This window comes from Trachypithecus francoisi, unplaced genomic scaffold, assembly GCF_009764315.1.
Source record: "Trachypithecus francoisi isolate TF-2019V2 unplaced genomic scaffold, Tfra_2.0 Lachesis_group0, whole genome shotgun sequence".
Lineage (NCBI taxonomy): Eukaryota > Metazoa > Chordata > Mammalia > Primates > Cercopithecidae > Trachypithecus > Trachypithecus francoisi.
Window position 1 is genome coordinate 144,411,052 of NW_022681453.1, and position 18,254 is coordinate 144,429,305.

General features: G+C 42.0%; 1 protein-coding gene and 1 pseudogene across 1 annotated transcript in view; one reads left to right on the plus strand and one right to left on the minus strand.

The window, feature by feature from the left end:
* Window positions 1–758, minus strand: part of TM4SF4 (transmembrane 4 L six family member 4) — a 38,300-nt gene extending 37,542 nt beyond the window's left edge. Inside the window, exon 1 of the mRNA XM_033212348.1 lies at window positions 667–758. The gene's annotated coding sequence lies outside the window, so the exon portion shown is untranslated. The remainder of the gene's footprint in view (window positions 1–666) is intronic.
* Window positions 759–1,414: 656 nt separating this feature from the next.
* LOC117077469 lies at window positions 1,415–4,057 on the plus strand (annotated as a pseudogene).
* Window positions 4,058–18,254: the final 14,197 nt, after the last annotated feature.

Here is an 18,254-nt window from a genome sequence, read left to right on the forward strand (position 1 = left end):
CCCTGTCAGCAGATTAATTCCCTCACTGGTGCTTTTGTTTCCATCTCTAAACCTCCCCTGAGACTGTACCACCAATTATCGTTATTCTGTCTTAAAGATTTAGTATCCTCTCTTACCCATGTCTTCATTCTCTTCACACATTCTCAGTTCTCACTTTGCCTTTCCTAAATTTTTATTAAAGAAATTAAAAAATACTCACTAGGTATAGAGAATTGTATAATGAATTCCCATTTACCCATCAAACAACCAGAAATAATCAAACTTTTCCATTTTTGAATTATCTCTTGGAAACATCTTCCCTTGACCCTGCTCCTTTCTTCTCATGACCAAGCCTCTCTCTCCAGTTCCCGACCCCCTCTGATTCGTTAACCTCTTGCCATCTGGTTCCTGTCCCGGTCTCACTATGGCAAGTTCATCAGTGCCATTACCCCTTACTGAACTCTGTGGCCATGTCTCAGGCTTCATTCTCCTTTTACCTCCCTGCAGCGTTCCACTATTTCTGAGGCTCTTCCCACTGAGCAGCTGGAAGCACACTGGCTATCTGCGGAAGGACTTTGGAAGTCAGCACTCTGAAGCTTGCTCCCTGTCCTCCTCCCTTCTCCCTGGGACTTTCAGGGCTGTATCTGTTTTTCAAACTTATCACCATGTCAGAACCTCTAATCTTACCTCTGGGCCAGAAACAGATGGGACACTCCTTAAAAACGGTGACTGTATCTTCTAGAAAGGTAAAGTCCTTAACTGTACCTAGCACTGTGCCTCCACTTAATCAAGGCACCATAAACTATTCACTGATAATAGTGATGATGACGATAATGACTGCCACCCACATACAACTGTTAAACCAGACGATGGAAAATACAAGACAAAGGAGCGAGCCGGAAGTCGCCCTGCCTGCCCATTTCCACGCTGCACGGGTGGACCCTCAAGCACTGGAAGAGAAGTTCCGGGGCTGGGCTGGCCTGGCAGGAGGCGGCGAAATGGAGACGCGGACCGAGGACTGGGCCTCCGGCCCCACGCTGCCCTCTTCCTGGGATGCCGCAGGCGGAGCCCTGACCCACAGCCTGCTTCTCACTCGGGCCGTCTTAGCGCCGGCGACTTCGAATGTGAGGAGCTGCTAGCGCCGCCTGCTCCAGGCGAGGATCTGGTGATTTTGAAGAGGCCTGAACAACCAACATGAAAACCCCTGCTTCCTTTTCCTGAAGTGTAACCCTGATGGAGGTGAAGAAATCGCTTCTATTGGCATTTTAAGTTCGGCAAGAAATACAGAAGTGTACCCAGGAGAGGAGTACTGTGGAACCAGCAGGGGCAAGAATGTTTATACTGTCCTGGATTACAGGACTGTGAGGACGTGGGAAATTGAAAATGCAAAGAAACAAAAAACTGTGTTTAAACCACGGACCATGCAGGGCAAAAAAGTCATTCCCACAATGTGCATATATAATAGAGATGGAAATCTCATAGCAACTGCCTGCCAGAATGGAAGCATACAGATCTGGGACTGATATCTGACTGTTCATCCTAAGTTCAACTATAAACAGTCTCATTACCTGGACACAGACACTTCTTGGCGTGACTTTTTCCTATGATGGTAATGTCCTTGCCTCTCGTGAAGGTGATGATTCGTTAAAATTATGAGACATCTGACAATTTAATAAGCCACTTTTTTCAGCCTCGGGTCTTCCCACCATGTTCCCAATGACTGACTGCTGTTTCAGTCCAGATGGTAAGCTCATAGTGACTGGTACATCTGTTCAAAGAGGATGTGACAGCAGCAAACTTGTTTGCCTTGAGTGTAGGACTTTCCAAAGGTTCTATGAAACAGACATCACAGACACTGCCTGCGGCATCCAAGGCTGAACCAGATCATGGTTGGAAATGGAAATGATTGCCTAAAGTCTATTACAACCCCAACAAGAGTCAGAGGGGAGCAAAATTATGTGTGGTTAAAACCCGGCGGAAGGGGACTAGGCAGAACTATGGAACTGCCGCCAAGTCGCTGTGAGTCCACGCCACCCGTTGCGCTGCCTGCCCACCCAGCGTCCGCAGCAGCTATGAGAGTGCAGGTGGAAACCATCTCCCCAGGAGACGTGCACACCCTCCCGAAGCGTGGCCAGATCTGCTTGATGCACTACACCGGGATGCTTGAAGATGGAAAGAAAGTTGATTCCTCCCGGGACAGAAAAGCCCTTTAAGCTCGTGGTAGGCAAGCAGGAGGTGATCCCAGGGTGAGAAGTAGGGGTTGTCCAGAAGAATGTGGGTCAGACAGCCAAACTGACTGTATCTCCAGATTACGCCTACAGTGCCACTGAGCACCCAGGCATCATCCCACCACATGCCACTCTCGTCTTCGATGTGGAGCTTCTAAAACTGGAATGACAGGAATGGCCTCCTCCTGTCATTCCAGTTTTAGAATGATCCAAGATCCAGATCCCTGTTCTTGGATCTGCCATGGAGGGATCTGGTGCCTCCAGACGCGTGCACCTGAATCCATATGGAGCTTTTCCTGATGTTCCACTCCACTCTATATAGACATCTGCCCTGACTGAATGTGTTCTGTCACTCAGCTTTGCTTCCCACACCTCCATCTCCTCTTCCCCTTTCTCCTCATATGTGTGTTTACCTAAACTATATGCCATAAACCTCAAATTATTCATTTTAATTTGCTTTCATTTTGGGGTGAAGATTCAGTTTCAGTCTTTTGGATCTAGGTTTTCAATAAGTATATGGTCAAGTATTAATAGCACAAGTGATAGGTTAACTTTAGAATAGGAATTGGTGTGTGTGTGTGTGTTGGCGCGGGGGAGGTGGGAGTGGGGGTTGCAAGAATATTTTATTTTATTTTGGGGGATGAAATTTTAATCTATTATATATTAAACATTCTTGCTGCTGTGCTACAAAGCCATAGCAGATTTGAGGCACTGTTTAGGGCTGAATTATTCTCCAAGTTGAGAGATGTCATTGGGTTAAATTAAAAACCCTACCTCAAACTGAGGTGGGGATAGGGAGAGCCTTTGCTTCCACTAGTCTCACCCCACCCTCCCCTTAAATCCTCTGCCTTTGAAAGCAGATCATGTTCACTGCCCTGCTGGACACTACAGGTACCTGTCCCTAGGCCAGTGGGGACCTCTGAAGTCTTCTTTGTGGCCTGGATTATTTATTTATTTTTTTTCCATCCTGTGGTTTTTCTAGTGGACTTTCAGGAATTTTGTAATCTCATAACTTTCCTAGCTCCACCACTTCCTGAATTTTAAAAACTTTAATTGATAGTTTAAATTGAAGGTGCTGCTTGTAGACTTAACACACAATGAAAGCCCAGGCATCATGACAAATCCTTGAATGTTCTCTTAAGAAAATAATGCTGGTCATTGCAGCTTCAGCATCTCCTGTTTTTTGATGCTTGGCTCCCTCTGCTGATTTCAGTTTCCTGGCTTTTCCTCCCTCAGGCTATTCTCACCCCCTTTGCTGTCCTGCGTAGTGATTTGGTGAGAGAAATCATTGCTGTCTCGTCCCCCCAGCACTATATATGAGTTTCAAGTTTTGTTATTGCAATAAAAGTTTTTTTATGCCGGCTTTTCTAACAAACGAACACACAAAAAACCAGTGAAAGGCGAAACAAGCTGAGACACTAACCCAGGACTACATCGTCACCCCTCATGTCTTGCCTATGTTCCGTGAGCCCCGCCAAAGGAGTACAAGGAAACAGCTGGAGAAGGACAGACTGGATTCCCTGAAGTCACATAAACCTGAACCTCCTGTAGCCAACCCAGGTTGTGGTGGCAGAGTTGGGACCCACAAGGGCACTCTTTCTTCCTATATTGTGAAGAACATTGCTTTGGACAAGACTGATAACAGTAATCATTGGGAAGCCATTTTGCATCATTCCAAAGCAGGAGAAGACAACCCATATTGGGTTTTTCCAACATGTTCCAAGACTCAGCCCAGAATCATGTTTGGCCAAGTTGAATCTGATGATGAGGAAGCAAAGAATGAGCCAGAATGGAAAACATGTAAAATTTGAAGAATCTCATTTGAGAGCTGTTTGTATGAGTGGGAAGGAAATGTGACAGGTTTTGGTTTTCTTTTTAATGCTCATGAAATTAAAAATTCATTTTTATTAAAAAAAAGAAAAAATACAAGACAGGATCATTTATTTACTTCTTGAACCTTTAGTTTTGGTCCCTTTTGGGACCAAACCATCTATCTAATTACCTAAGCTGCTGAGGCTAAAATGTACATGCTCTTGTGATTCTTATGTATTAATAATTTTGAATGCATTTTAAAATTCAACTTAACACTTAAAATATCATCACTTGTTGACAATTGAATTGAGAGCTACTCAAGTGCATAAATGCAACTGGCAAGGTGGGGTGAGTTGGGGGAAGAAGGGCTTGGAGAGAGGACTAAGAAGGAGAGAAGTGATTCTATCTGGTTCAAGCATAGTATTTCTCTCCACTACCATCACAAAAACATAAACACCTGAAAACTACCACCATACAGAACACTTTCTGACAGTCTGGACAATTATGTTTCAGACAGGGATGTGACACACAAGAAGCTTCGGCCATGTTCCTCTGCCACATGCACATGCTGGCTGGGAGGCCCCAAATGAGTACAATCTTATCCACCACCATCCATGGGGTCTCCCTCTGCCCAGACCCAAGACACCTCTGATATTCATTCACTGTGAAGTCGGTGGTGCTTTCCAGTGCTGCCTGCCAGCCCCATGATTTATTCACCAGCTCTGGTGCAGGCAAAGAAGAGAAACAAAAAGATCTCCAAAACTCCCTGGCTGAAGGGATTTGTTTTCTGCTTTGTTCTTTTGAAGATGCCTGGGCATCATCCCACATAAAGCTACCTTCTCAGAGTCAGTGATGTACGTGTGCCTTTGAGGCCAACTTGCCTTCAATCTTTTTGAGAAACCTTGCTGGGATATAATGGAAAGGGTCCCTGGGCACAAGTTCTGGCTCTACTGCTTAGTAACTGTAGCCCTTGAGAAGTTACTTAATCTCTCAGAGTCTCAGTCACTTCACCTATGAAGCAGAGTAATTGGTTATCCAGGGTTAGCCAATTATTAATCAGTTTATAGCATTGATTACATATATTATCATACACAAAACTGTATTTATTTTGTAAAATGAAGTCCAGGTATTTGACATCATATAGACTAAACACTGACTTTTTTTTTAACAGAAAAGTTTTATCAGACATTTTGAATAGTCCAGGCAAAACTGTAGTGTATTCAGTTGAGATCGTACGTCACATCCTTACATCATCTCATGAGTGTGTATGCATATGAATACCTTTCAGCATTCACTGTGTGTTCATATCATCATCTTACTCGATCCTGCCAGTGAGGTGGGTAGGCCAGCCAGGTAGGGATTATTATAGCCAGTATTTTTTATGAATGAGGAAACTGAGGCCAGAGAGGTCTAGGGAGTAGCCAAAGTTCACACAACCAGCAAGTGGCAGAGACAGAATTAGAGTAAACATCCTCTGACTTCTGGGCTAGGGCTCTAGCTGCTGCCATGCAAGGAAAAGCAGAATGTCCATACCAGAAAGCTTGGCAGCTGCGTAACCCCAACTACAAGCTCTAACCATATATGGCCAAGTCTCCAGCTCACTCAGCCTCCTACTTCGCCACCCACTCAGGTAAAAGTAACCTGAAGAAATACATATAAGGGATTTAATTATTACATTATTATTAATAATAAATGGTCACTTTGTTGACAGAATATTGTCTAATATCAGGATTGGAGATTTTGCTTTTTTTTCTGTGTTGGTTAGTGATTATTGTGTAACAAACCAGCCCAAAACTCAACAGCTGAAAGCAACGTTGGCAAGGCCAGAAATGACCTTGCAGTCTCGGGCACACAGCTGTCCAAAATCTGAGGCCCAAGCAGAAAAGCAGATTGTGGCCAACTGCTGCTACAGTGGAATTTCCCTTCTGCCTGTGGCTCACACATTCTCTCTTTGATTCCCCAGCCCATTCATAAGAATTTCTTCACTTTGAGCTGCTAAATGGCCACAGAGAACTATTTTTAAATGTGAAGAATACTCCGAGAAAAATCATGTTTTTACTTTTTACTGTTTCTTTACTATGAAGCTGGTTATCATGCCTCTTAAAATCACTCCTGTTTTCTAAAACTGTTGTCCATTTGTCATCACACCATTAAATGAAAACTCTTTCTCCTTACATTTCTATATAGCAGCAAATGTGACATTGTGGTGCACCAAGTTAAAACACTTTTTTTCTTTCTTCATTTCTTCCAGTAAGGAAAAGCAGATGAAATGATATGTCTGGGGATTTGCTTCAAAATAGACACTAGTGTGGGTGGGTGTGGAGACACAGCAACAATTGGCCAAGGAAACTGGTGATGGCTACGGTGAAGGAGATAGATGGATTCATAACACAGCTCAGACTATTTTACTTCCTAGAATCAGAGACTGACAGAGCTAGAAAGTTATCTAGCCCAAGCTAGCTATATTGTAGATAAGATAATGGGGGCCTGGTGAGATAGTGCCCAAGACTACGCAAATGTGGGTCTTGAACTCCAGCCCTTCCCATATCCACGCCAGTGTTGCACAGGGTCACATTATCCTGTATTCCTTAATCTTTCCTGACTCATATATCATAATTTCACTGTCATCAAAAGTTTGGAAACTGTTTTTAAGCAACTATGTTGACTTGGATCTCAATAAGAATGCAGACCAAGAGAAGAATATTTCATTTATTTAGGTCATAAGATAATTTTGTAAGCAAAAAGTATAAAACACACAACAGATATGTGCTTTATATATAATGTAAACATTCAGTATATACATTCAAAATATAATTAGTTGGAACTTTCTTAAATTAATTCTCCCCTTGTACACACACACACACACACACACACACACACACACTCGCCCACACATACACAGTTCGGGTTCTTGATTCTAAATTTGAACAGCATATATTATTCTTTTTTTCTGGCACTTATTACCTCCTACTTTGTATTTAATTTACTCATATGTCTGGTATTGTATCAATATCAGACATATTGATATGATATGTCAATTTTTGTACTTTTAGTAGAGATGGGGTTTCCCCATGTTGGCCAGGCTGGTCTCAAACTCCTGACCTCAGGTAATCCACCTGCCTCAGCTTCCCAAATTGCTAGGATTACAGGCATGAGCCACCACACCCTGTCTGGACCCACACTCTCTTTAAAAATTGTAGCAAAATATATATTACATAAAATTTACCGTTGTAATCATTTTAAAGTATACAATTCAGTGGCATTAAGTGGCATCCTTGTGCAATTATCATCAGTACTCATCTCTAAAACTTTCTCATCTTTCCAAGCTGAAATTCCATACCCATTAAACACCAGCTCCCCATTCTAGCCTCCCCCGAGTCCCTAGTAACCACTATTTTACTTTCTGTGTCTGTGAATTTGACTATTCTAGCTACCTCATGTAAATAAATCATACAAGATTTGTCTTTTGTAATGGATTTATTTCACTTATCATGTTTCAAGGTTTATCTATGTTATAGCGTGTATCAGAATTTTATTCCTTTTAAAAAGATTTGTGCTTTTTTTTTTTTTTTTTCCAGCAGCTAAACAACTAAGCTTGCAAAAATGATTAGTTAAAATTAAATTGCTCTTCTCAGGTGATTTGGCAATGGGCAGTCCAGGGTATTGGGTCCAAGTCTGTCACTGTGTTCACCCTGGCAGGGATGGGCAGTACCCTGATGCTACTCCACTCTCACCGAGGTGTCCTGTCTAGTCAGGTTTCCTCAGTGATATGGTTTGGCTTTGTGTCTCCATCCAAATCTCATCTCGAATTGTCATCCCCACGTGTCGAGGAAGGGAAGTGACTGGATCATGGGGGCAGTTTCCCCCATGTTATTCTCGTGATAGTGAGCAAGTTCTCACGATATATGATGGTTTTATAAGGGGATCTTCCCCCTTCATTTTCTCTTCTCTCTTTCCTGCTGCCTTGTGAAGAAGGTACTTGCTTCTCCTTTGCCTTCCGCCGTGATTGTAAGTTTCCTGAGGCTTCCCCAGTCATGTGGACCTGTGAGTCAATTAAACTTCTTTCCTTTGTAAATTACCCAGCCTCAGGTATGTCTTTACAGCAGCGTGAAAATGGACTAATACACCTGGCATGGCTCCCCTAGCCTCCAGAGTAGTAATGCCCCTTCCTTTGTTAATCTCCATTACCAATCCCCCCTTCCTTTGTTAATTTCCATTACCAACCCTACCACAATCCCATCTGTCCACACACCAGGCTGTCCATCCTGAAGTATTCAGCTTGGTCCTGCTACTGTGTTCTTCTTTGATCTCTAACCTGTTATTGATAAATAAACTTCTTGGTCTCTTCTGCTCTTGATATTCAACGCCAAGTTTAAGTCTACCTTTGATGGCGAGTTTAAAAACTTCATTCAGAATATCATTTACTGTGTCAGGGTAAATTTAGATCCTTTCTTCTTTCTGACAAATGAAAGAACTACAAAGCAATAAAGAATAATGTGGACAGTAATAAGGGTAGAAATGGGGAGTCAGCAAAGAAAGACTTAGGTTTAATATTTATTCCAAATAACATCCTTTCATGGTCATGTCTTTCTTTCTCTCCTTTCTTTCTTTCTTTCTTTCTTTCTTTCTTTCTTTCTTTCTTTCTTTCTTTCTTTCTTTCTTCTCTCTCTCTCTCTTTTCTTTCTTTCTCTCTCCTTTCTTTCTTTCTCTCTCCTTTCTTTCTTTCTTTCTTTCTTTCTTTCTTTCTTTCTTTCTTTCTTTCTTTCCTTCTTTCCTTCTTTCCTTCCTTCCTTCCTTCCTCCTTCCTTCCTTCCTTCCTTCCTTCCTTCCTTCCTTCGTTCCTTCCTTTTAGACAAAGTCTCCCTCTGTCACCTAGGCTGGAGTGCAGTGACATGATCTTGGCTTACTGTAGCCTCCACCTTCCAGGTCCAACCAATTCTCCTGTCTCAGCCTCCTGAGTACCTGGGATTACAGGTGCACACCACCACACCTGGCTAACTTTTATATTTTTAGTAGAGATCAGGTTTCTCCATGCTGGCCAGGCTGGTCTCAAACTCCTGGGCTCAAGCCATCCACCCAACTCAGCCTCCCAAAGTGCTGGGATTATAGGTGTGAGCCACTGTCCCTGTCCCTTTCACTGTCATTTCTGACTGCTAAGCTTTTGAGAAGGGAGAAGAAAGGTCATTCTTCTTGACAAGTATTGAAATTCAGTTATTCTGTGCTAATAATTTGAGTCTGAATCTGGTTTAAAATCCAGTTATGAGAATCTTGGTCTATAATGAAGACACATGCCCAACATAGGTCATCTCTGCATGGTGACCGCCAAGTCAGTAACAAGAGGCAGGGTTAAGATTTCTCTCTCCAAATAGTTTGTTGTATTTTATATCATTCTACATAATTTGCCATCATTTAGCCAAGAAAGATTTTTAAGTGATTCTTACAAAATACCCACCATGGTTTTAAAAAACAGTGGCAGCATCAAAACTAATTCAATGAATTAATTAATTCAATTAATTCCACAAATGTTTTGTTTTGTGAAAAGTAATGTCCTAGTGCCCAGTAAGTTTTTTCAAATGCAGATTGAGATCCAGTAGGGAGTCATGAGCTGAACTTAGAAGGTCAGTATTTGATTTTAAAAATGAGATAAAAATAGAATGAAATAGAAAATACTGGAGCACATCACAATTAGTAAGAATAAATACTGTTTTGTGGCTGGGTGTGGTGGCTCACGTCTGTAATCCCAGCACTTTGGGAGGCCAAGGCAGGTGGATCACGAGGTCAGGAGATCGAGACCATCCTGGCTAACATGATGAAACCCCGTCTCTACTAAGAATACAAAAAATTAGCTGGGTGTAGTGACAGGTGCCTGTAGTCCCAGCTACTCGGGAGGAGAATGGCAGGAGAATGGCCTTGAACCCAGGAGGCAGAGCTTGCAGTGAGCTGAGATTGCACCACTGCATTCCAGCCTGGGTGACAGAGCGAGACTCCATCAAAAAAAAAAAAAAAAAAAAGGAATAAATGTTGTTTTGTTAAATTTTGAATCTGGTAAGGGGTGTGTGTGTGCATGTGTGTGTGTGCGTGCATGTGTTACATTTTGTGGTATAGTTTATACTGAGCATAATGTGCTTCTTACTGAGGGTTCCAGTAGAGGAGAGTAGTTTGAGAAAATTTTCCTTGTTAACTGAATGAATAGATTGCAAAGTAGGCCAGCTTACTGCCATCTACAAGTAAAATGCTGCTGGATATCTACTCAAAATGCATTTGATTATGGAGTGGGCAACAATAAATAGGTAGCAGGAATATCTTACATTTTCAGATACTCATTGTTTTTCTTCATTCAAACATGAATTCATTTTTTATTCTCTAGAAAAGGATTTAAAGAAGCTTATAAACACTTGAATATAATAGAATAGAACATACACACAAGTAAATAATGAGTGGTAAAAATAATCCAAAAGGAAAAATAGGTTGAGAAGGTGGTATGGAACCAGGACTGAAAGTAGCAGTACTCAGTAAGCTCACACACCCTGGAAAGTGGTAAAACAATGAGAAAGGATAAAAGTACCCTCCGACATCTAGGACTGATTTGACGTTCACACCTGGACCTTAATGCTATTACAAGTTGGTCTGACACACACAGCCAGGTCATTTTGTTTTCCTCTTGAACATAAATTATCTCACAGAATACCTATATCTAACAAGGTCACTCTTAGGCCATGATAACGTGAGACAAAAATAAGGTCACTGTGCAACACAAAATAGCAGACATTTTCTTCTCTTGCTGAATGAGTGACAGTGATTTCTTTACCAATGACAGCTTTAATGTCTCTCTAGTCTGTGTTCCCCACAGATAAGACCTATCGAGATTCCCAAAAGTAGGATTGCCTCCACTTATTGATAATACCCAATCTGGAGAGAATCCTGTTTTCTTAGTCCCTCCCCAAAATTGCTCAACCAAACCCCAAATTCTATACCAGGTTCTTTTTGACAACCTTTTCTGAGATGCTCTATGACCCTTTCACGGTGTGTTTTCCTTTACTGCAATTTGTGAAAAACTCAACTTGTTCAACTACAAGTGTCTCCGGCAGTCTTTGTCTGAGAGTATAGATAACAGCAAAGCTGATTGTCAGCACCATGTCTTGCACGGGACAACAAAATATCTCGTTAGAAGCACTTTTCCGTCCTGTAGAGAGTGTGTAGGCGCACTCATGTGTGGAGTATGTGTAGGAGGACAGCAGTCGTAAAGAGCTAGCTTCATGGAGCTTTATCACCTCAACATAATTTGGACTGAAAATTATCAGTTGCTGAAACTTAAGAGTACCCAAAGTAATTTTAGGTGTGGTAATGTTTTTCGTTGTGTTTTTAAAAAGTACTTCTCTTTTAAAGATATATACCAGAATAGTTATGGATAAAACACTGTGATATCTAGCTAAGACTTGCTTCGAAATCATTTAGGGCAGCGGGGAAGTGGATAAGGGTGTGGGAGAAATAAGACTGGCCATGAGCTAATAATAATTGAAACTGGGTGATTGATGTTCCTATTAAAGTTTATCACTACATTTTCTTTAACTTTAAAAATTTCCATAGTAAAAAGTAACAATAAAAAGATTTCTGGAGTCCAATTGCTCATTTGTGTTTTCAGTTTGGGGAACACCAAAGCTAAATGAGGCTATGTCTGAATATGCTGAGAATCAAGGTGTTGGAATTTAGTAGCAGATTCCAGAGTTACGTGTGGGTGTGGAGGTGAGGCAGGACAGGCTTTGGAAAGATGTTATTCAAGGGGAGCAGAGAGTTCAGGCAGATTTCAAGGCAAATGTACACTCCAACTGCAACATCCATCTGAAGGGCTTGGGCAATCAGGTATTAGGCAACAAGGAAGGAATTTGAGATGCAGGAACAGAGCAAGGAGGTCTGAAATGCTGAGTGGAGATTGAAACCTAGATATACTCCTTCAGTAGAGCCTGGCATGCCTGAGATCATGTCTACTGCTATGGAGGTAATTCTTAAAGAGAACTACTTAGTTGGTATTGCTTGAGTCACAGAATCAAATAACTTTGCTTTTTAAAAATCGGATATCATGATTTTTCTAAGGGTTGACACTTAAAAATCAAACACCATGCTTGTGAAAATAAATTCCTAAAATTGCTTTCCATTTTAATGGGGCTGACCTTTCTATTTCAGCATTAAATATTTCTGGAGAGAAAGAACGAATCATTCATTCAAATAATATTGTGGAGCATCTAGTATACACGAGCCTCAGACTTATGTGCTGGAGATAAATAATACCTGACTATATAGAGCTTAGGCTCTGATAAGGAAGATAGAAAGTAATCCAACAATTGTACAAATATTAAGTTACAAACTAATGTAAGTGCTTTGAAGAAGTACAAGGAGCTATTAAAGCATGTACCTTATTCTATCTAGAAGAATTATCTGAATATCTCATTGGAATCTATAATTACTGGAAACAGAAGAAAATAGGGCAGTATCAGGAGATGGGAGCAAGAGCAGGCATTTGGTTTGAATGATCAGAATTCTTGGTTTTTACTCTAGAGACAGAGCAATGAGTTACACAGTGACATGCTCACATGGAGGATAAAATTTGTTGTTTTAAAAATAAAGCCCAAGGTGACAAAGTCATCTTAGCCATGAGGAAAACATGATCTGATACAATAATTTGCCCTGTTTTTGAGAATCATTTTAACTGGTAGGAGCTCAGAAGCCTGAGGCATGTGGTGGATGGTGTCTATCTTGCACTTGGTTGAAGAACTACCAGCTAAAATATAGCACAAGTAAATATCTTGTGTTTCTAGGCACATGAAACTCATATATCTTATCCATCAGTGGTAGTTGTCTCCAAAGACATTCACCATTAATCTTTTCCCTTTGTGCACATACATGCCATTCCTCCATGAAGACGTGGAAACTACCCCTCCTACTTCTTGAATCTTGGCTGGTCTGTACCTGCCTTTGCTATCAGAATATGGCATAAGAGACCTGGGCTATTTCTGGGCTAAGGTTTTAAGATTATTGGTAGTTTCTGCCTCTTTTTTCTTCCTTTTCTTAGAGCATTAAGTCACCATACAATACATCTAGACTACTCTTCTGGAGAAAAGCACCATGTGGAGGATCATGGAGGCACTAAAACAGAGGGTGAAGTAGTTGTCTTGGAAGCCCAGCCCAGACAAGCCTCCAGATGACTCAACTGCTGAGTGCCATTGCATGAGAACCAACCAGCCAGGTCTAGTAAATCTGCAGAACCATTATAGTCAACAATACATTGTTGTTTTAAGACCCTACTGATATGATATGGTTTGGATCTGTGTCCTCTCCCAAATCTCATGTTCAGTTGTAACCCCCAGTGTTGGAGGTGAGGCCTGGTAAGAGGTGATTGGATCATGGGGACAGTTTCTCATGAACAGTTTAAAGCACCACGACCTCAGTGCTGTTGTCATCATGATAGTGAGTGAGTGAATTATTGTGAAGTCTGATTGTTTAAAAGTGTGTAGTACCTCCTCCCCTACTCTTGGTCCTGATTAATAACCAAATGAACCTCTTTTCTTTATAAAGTACCCAGACTCAGATGTTTCTTTGTAGCAATATGAGAACAGGCTAATACAGAAAATTGGTACCAAGTAGTGAGGCATTGCTATAGAGATATCTGAAAACGTAGAAGCAGCTTTGGAATTGGGTAATGGGCAGAGGTTGGAACAGTTTGGAGGGCTCAGAAGAAGACTGGAAGATGAGAGAAAGTTTGGAACTTCCTAGAAACTTGTTGAATGGTTGTGACCAAAATGCTGAGAGTGATATGGACAGTGAGTCCATGCTGAGAAGGTGTCAGATGGAGATGAGGAACTTATTGGGAACTAGAGCAAAGGTCACTTTTGTTATGCATTAGCAAAGCACTTGGAGGCATTGTGCCCCTGCCCTAGTGATTTGTGGAACTTCGAGCTTCAGAGTGATAATTTAGGGTATCTGGCAGAATAAATTTCTGAGTGGCAAAGTGTTCAAGATGTGACCTGGCTGCTTCTAACACCCTATGTTCACATGCATGAGCAAAGAAATGATGTAAAACTGGAACTTACATTTAAAGAGGAAGCAGAGTGTAAAAGTTTGAAAAATTTGCAGCCCAGCCATGTGTTAGAAAAGAAAAGCCCATTTTTCAGAGGAGAAACTCAAGCAGGCTGCAGAAATTTGCATAAGTAAAAAGGAGCTAAGTGCTAATATCCAAGACAATAGGAAAGGCCTCAATGGCATTTCAGAAACCTTTCCAGCAGTTCTGCCCATCACAGGCCCAAAGGACTAGGAGAGAAGAATGGTTTCATGGGTCAGGCCCAAGGTCTTACTGCCCTGTGCAGTGTCAGGATCCTGGATACTCCAGCTCCATCCATGGCTCAAAGGGGCCCAGGTAGAGCTTGGGCCACTGATTTAGAGGGTGCCATCCATAAGCATTGGCAGCTTCCATGTGGTGTTAAGACTTCAGGTGCACAGGGTGTAAGAGTTGAGGCTTGGGAGCCTCCACCTGAATTTCAGAGGAAGTATGGAAAAGCCTGGATGTCCAGACAGAAACTTACTGCAGAGGTGGAGCCCTTATGGAGAATCTCTACCAGGGCAGTGCAGAGGGGAAATGGGGGGTTGGACCCCCCACACAGAGTCCCCACTGGGTCTCTGCCTATGCCTAGTGGAGCTGTGAGAAGGGGGCCACCACCCTCCAGACCCCAGAATGGTAGATCCACTGGCAGCTTGTACCCTGAACCTGGAAAAGCCACACTCAACACCAGCCCATGAGAACAGCCACAGGGGCTGACTCCTGCAAAGTCACAGGGGTGGAGATGCCCAAGGCCTTGGGAGCCCACCATTTGCATGAGAGTGCCCTGAATGTGGGACATGGAGCCAAGGAGATTATTTTGGAGCTTTAAGATTTAATGACTGCCCTGCTAGGTTTTGAACTTGCATGGGGCCTGTAGTCCCTTTCTTTTGGCCAATTTCTTCCTTTTGGAATGGGAATGTTTACCCAATGCTGGTACCCCAATTCTTTCTTTCTTTCTTTCTTTCTTTTCTTTCTTTCTTTTTCAGGGTCACACTCTGTTGTCGAGGCTGGAGTGCAGTGGTGTGATTTCAGTTCACTGCAACCTCCACCTCCTGGGCTCAGGTGATCCTCCCACCTCAGCCTCCTGAGTAGCTGGGACCACAGGCACACAGCACCATGCCCAGCTAATTTTTGTATTTTTTTGTAGAGATGGGGTTTCATCATGTTGCCCAGGCTGACCTCAAACTCCTAGTATCAAGCAATATACCTGCCTCAGCCTCCAAAAGTGCTGGGATTACAGGCATGAGCCACCATTCCAAGCTCCCCCATTGCATCTCGAAATTAACTAACTTGTTTTTGATTTTGCAGGCTCATAGGTAGAAGGGGCTTGCCTTGTCTCAGATGAGACTTTGGACTTTGGACTTTTGAGTTAATGCTGAAATGAGTTAAGACTTTGTGGGACTGTTGGGAAGGCATTATTGTAGTTTGCAATTTGAGAAGGATATGAGATTTGGGAGGGCCTAGGGGAATAATGATATGGTGTGGATCTGTATCTGCACCCAAATCTCATGTTGAATTGTAATCCCCAGTGTTGGAGGTGGGGCCTAGTGGGAGATGATTGGATCATGGGGTTGGTTTCTCGTAAACAGTTTAGTACCACCCCCTCGGTGCTGTTCTTGTCATTGTGAGTGAGTTATTATGAGATGTAGTTGTTTAAACGTGTATAGCACCTCTACCATCTCTCTTTCTTGGTTCTGCTCCTGCCATGTAAGAGGTCTGTTCCCACTTTGTCTCCCACTGTGAGTATAATCTCCCTGAGGCTTCCCCAGAAGCAGATGCTGCCATATTTCTCTATAGCCCATGGAACTATGAGCCAATTAAACCTCTTTTCTTTATAAATTACCTTGTCTCAGATATTTCTTTATAGGAATGTAAGAACAGACTAATAAAATTACGTTTTGGGGTGATTTTGGCTATAAGTAACCAGAAATTATCTTTAACTACAAGTACCTACAAAGAGCATAGCTTGTGTTCCACAAATGCTTATTTTTAAAGTTAATATGGGTTAAGCTATCTTTCTTTGCAGAATATTCCAGATCTCTCCAAATTTTACTGTGGCTTTTAGTAAGGGGCCATGATGAGAATTTAGCAGGATTGGGTAAGTTATCTAGCACATTCCAACTGGACCTGTGTGAAATGACATTGGACAAAGGAAGACTAATATTTACTGATGCTCTATTATGAGCCAGGAATAGTACCATGTACTTGACATGCACATGATCAAGTACATTTCATTCATCTCATTTCATTCTCAAAACAACCACACAAAGGAGATGATGTAATCATCTCTATTTTAGAGATGGAAAAACCGAGGCCACAAAGTTGCTGAATGGCAGAGCTCAGTTGGTAGATCTGTTTGATTTCAATGCCAGTTACCTTGCCTGAATGTGTCCCTCATCTGGAGGAGATTCCACAGAAGTATCCTATGGAAGTTACTGAAAAATTTCTATTAAGCAGATGCAGATTCCTTGGAGCCTGACCTGACTCTCTGATGTTTACTTTTCTTTGTGTGAGTGTGAGGAGAGGTGTACTTGAAGGAGGAGAGGGTATGACAATGGATATGTTAGAATTCGTTCATGTTCCCTGGGATAAGAACTTGGTTCTGTCTCCTCCTTGTTATCCACAGAAACGTCCCCTGCCATATCAGCCAGGTTAGAGCTGCAGCAGCCTCCAGCAACTGTTTGAAAGCCTTGAGCATTCTCAGATCTTGGAGGAGATCAAAAGAAACAGTCATGCCATATGGAGAGGGGAGGAAGCCAGTGAGAACTGACCTGCCACATTCTTTCAGACCTCCAAGTTGGCAGGAGGCTGCATTCCCTGAACACCACTCCTAAACCTCCTGGATACAGCAGTCTCCACCCTGGGCCCAGAGGCTTCTCTGGGGGAGTGAGGTGAAGACACCCCAGGTGAAAAGCTCTGGTTTGGATCAATCTTCTTCCTAGCTCGAGATGCTAAGATGTCACTTTGCAACACAGTGGCTTCAACTTCTGAAACTTCAGCATTCTTTAATATAGAATTATATATATCATCCTGGTTTAGGGCTTGCAGAGGAAATATGTATTCATTATGCTTAAGACATTCTTAAGATTATCTTCTTTCCCCTTCAGAAAGTTTTATGGTTTTATTTTTCCTTCTTTTTTTTTTTCTTTTTAAGGACTTAGCCTCTTGCTTCCAGCTTTAGTTTTATTTTTGCTTTTCTTTCCACAGTTAGGTTCAGGAAAGAAAAATACATCAAGACTCTGTCCCATCCTGTGGAGCTGGAAAATCTCCTTAGAAAGAGTCTTGAAAGGAGGAACACAATGTTTGTTTACTGAATTAAATAACCTTCCAGTTGGTCATCTGGAAAGAGACTTAAAACTATCATCAAAAGGACAGAGTCACTACCACAAAGGCTGAAAGACTTGTCTATTAAAGGGCCATGATGAGAATTTACTGGGCTGAGAATTAACACGTGGTTACAGGGCTTTTTACCATAACTTAGTTTTATATCCCTGAGGGTATCCTCCTGAATCGCTAGAGTATGTAGCAGAAGAAGGTCTCAGTCTAAAGCAAGTGGAAGCTACCTTCAGGTTGCTAGTGCAGTCAGAATCCAGGTCTTGCAGCTCTTTCACCAGCTCTACTGCTAAATCACAGACTTCTTATTAGAAAAATTGCTTCTATATCACAGTTTACTTTTCTATAAAACAGCATAGGCCAGGCATGGTGGCTCACACCTGTAATCCCAGCACTTTGGGAGGCTGAGGTGGGAGGATCACTTGAGGTCAGTAGTTCAAAAGCAGCCTGGCCAACATGGTGAAACCTCTTCTCTACTAAAAATACAGGCATGGTGGCACACACCTGTAATCTCAGCTACTCAGGAGGCTGAGGCAAGAGAATTGCTTGAACCCAGGAGGTGAAAGTTGCAGTGAGCTGAGATAGCACCACTATGCTCCAGCCTGGGCAACAGAGGGAGGCTCTGCCTCAAAAACAAAACCAAAAACCAGCATAAAACTTCTCTATAAAACAGTATCAAGCCCAGGGATCTGAGGCATGATTAACATGTTTGAAATCATTGAGCAAGCTACTTCTTGTGAAGATTAAAAGATAGCTATGCATTTTCAGCTTTGTTTTTATTTTGTGTTTAGTCGTTGTTAAACCACAGGGCA